At 39.7% G+C, this 2,500-nt stretch overlaps 1 protein-coding gene across 2 annotated transcripts in view; it reads left to right on the forward strand.

The window, feature by feature from the left end:
* LOC134436928 (tetratricopeptide repeat protein 28-like) overlaps positions 1–2,500 on the forward strand; it is a 420,849-nt gene that overhangs the window by 280,790 nt on the left and 137,559 nt on the right. The gene's annotated exons all lie outside the window — the stretch shown is intronic.

Consider the following 2,500-nt stretch of genomic DNA (forward strand, 5'->3'; position numbering starts at 1 on the left):
TAGATAAGATACTTAAAGGGCTGATGTTGGGTGGTTGACTTTTAAGGGCGTAACGCAAAACAAAAAAAAGTATAAACCTTTACATAAATCTTATCAAAAATGTTTCTTCTCATCTAAGACTAATATGAAACATAATGTACCACATCTTCTTTCATTGACATTTGTTTTTTAAAGGAAAAATAACAGTTTTGTAGGTTTTTAACCAATGTTACGAAAAAACAAGGCGTCACGTCTCCCACCCTGTTGTGTTGCTGAAGGGCCTCAATGATCCTTTATAAGGACTGGGGACCTTAGGTGTAGAGTGTTGAGGGATTAGATTTGGTGATCACATTGAGAGTTGGGACTGGGTGGTTGAGGGTTGGATGAGAGAATTGTGGTGACAGAATGAGAATTGTTAGGCACATATTCACTCACCATTTAGTGTAGTTAGATGTTTCTGAGTGGGCAGCATGAGTTTAGAATGAGGGTTCAATATGAAATGTGTAAAACTATGTTGCAATGGTGATGCATAGAATGGTTTATATTGGTTACCACCAGGGCCGTTTTTTAGCATAGGCCGGCTAGGCGGTCGCCTAGAGCGCCATGTGAAGAAGGAGCGCCGAAATGGCGCTCTCCTATGCGTAATTTTGCGATATGAAGTTTTTTTTATGAAGTCGCAATCAACAAAGATTGGCGAAAGCGCTCCTCACGGCAAAGCGCCCCTCAGCCAATAGTAATATCGCTTCCAACTGTCTCTGGGAAGTCTGTGAACCAATAAACAGACAGTTCTGAGAAAGGGGGCGGGACGAGTGACAGCGTGCGACCTATTTTGAATTTGGAGACTCACTCGAGAGACAGAGAGGCAAGCGCAAACAGTAGTACTGCTCTGCTGGATGGAGATTATTATGTTCTCATTAAACCACTCATTGCATGATGCAGGAGTTTCAGAGGGTGTTTTGGAACTATGTGATTTAATCAGCAACCGTTTGTGATTATGGAAAGCCTAATAGTTATGAGGTTACTTTTTGGAATTAGAGAGAAAAAGAGCTTTGTTTTTGATCAGAGAAATCGCTAGTTAGCATGCTAACATTAGCCAAGTATGCCAAGCAATGAAATCCAGTGAAGTAGCTGTTAGTAGCCTACTCACTACTCACTAACACCCACCTGATATCATAATACTTGCTTAGGTTGACAAGCAATGTAAAGTAAGACTGGTGCAATGTTTAAAACTATTTTAGCTGCCATATCTCCTTCCATCCACATGAATTACCTGCTTGTTGTAGCTTAAAAAAACAATTTCCAGACCAGAATGACATAGCCTACATTAATCATGTAACAGAACCATGCACAGCAGACAAGTGAGGCTATTTACTATATTTTGTATATTATGAAATTCAATAGCGTGACAGCTCTTCTCCCTTTCTCTCACCCTGTCCCTCCAGTTCAAACACATAGATAGCCCCCTTCTCATTCTCCTACTCACAAATGCACCACTATTTCCAGTCCAGAAATGAAATTGGTTTGGAAGACAGCACAAATGTGAAGCTTATTAAAATTGTAATGCTGCCATGCTTTGTGATGCTGTAGGTAGTGTAGATCAATGCAGACCTCCTTGGTAGGCTTATTGTCTACACATGCATTTTACAAGCAAATGTACTGTATCACTCTCCTGGCATTTCAATTTCACGTTACAATTCAAACACATTGATAACCTCCCTCTCATCTGGGGTTGGGGGCCCCACCACCATCACATCCAACACACCACACAGTGAAGCTACTTTCATGCGACTCAATCTGATGTGTTGGTCGCCTGTCAAAAAGAACCACAAATCCATTTGATGAAAAACGGTTATTGTTCTTGATGCTATTTAGTTAAGCTTACTACGGATATTACTCTTGTGTTCTGTAAGGTATAAGAAAGAGCTTTTTTTTTCTTACAAATGTTAGCCAGGGGGGGGCAGAACTCAAACTCGCCTAGGGCACCAAATAAGCCAGAACCGGCCCTGGTTACCACAACAAACATGTTTGGATATAACATTACAGGCAAATCTTGATACTGACACACCCATTCACCCACCATTAATGTACTGGAGATTAGAATTCGCAAGCGAAACAGTGTGTTAGGATTCACATTGACAGCCTATATCATGTACTTCACATGTTGCTAACTATCCACCAAGCAGTTTTTGACTTCAAAGTCAGATAATAATTCAATTAAATGATATAATTTGCTGTTGGCATGTGGATATACACAGGCTATATACAGTACAGTATAGGCACATATGGGAACTTAAGTATGTCAATGATTTTCTGAAAAAAATCTAAAAGGCACTAAAAACATATTGGAAGTATAATTGTGATATTTCTCGATCTTGCCCCAGAAATTACACTTGTCTGTGAGTCCATCTTTTGAATCCTTTAGCTACTGGTTCAGGCAACTGCAGTAGGGCAATATATGAGTTACAGTAAAATATTCATGAGGAGTAATATTGGATTCAGAAATGTAACTAATGTCAAATCA

The sequence above is a fragment of the Engraulis encrasicolus genome, chromosome 21, assembly GCF_034702125.1.
Source record: "Engraulis encrasicolus isolate BLACKSEA-1 chromosome 21, IST_EnEncr_1.0, whole genome shotgun sequence".
Taxonomy (NCBI): domain Eukaryota; kingdom Metazoa; phylum Chordata; class Actinopteri; order Clupeiformes; family Engraulidae; genus Engraulis; species Engraulis encrasicolus.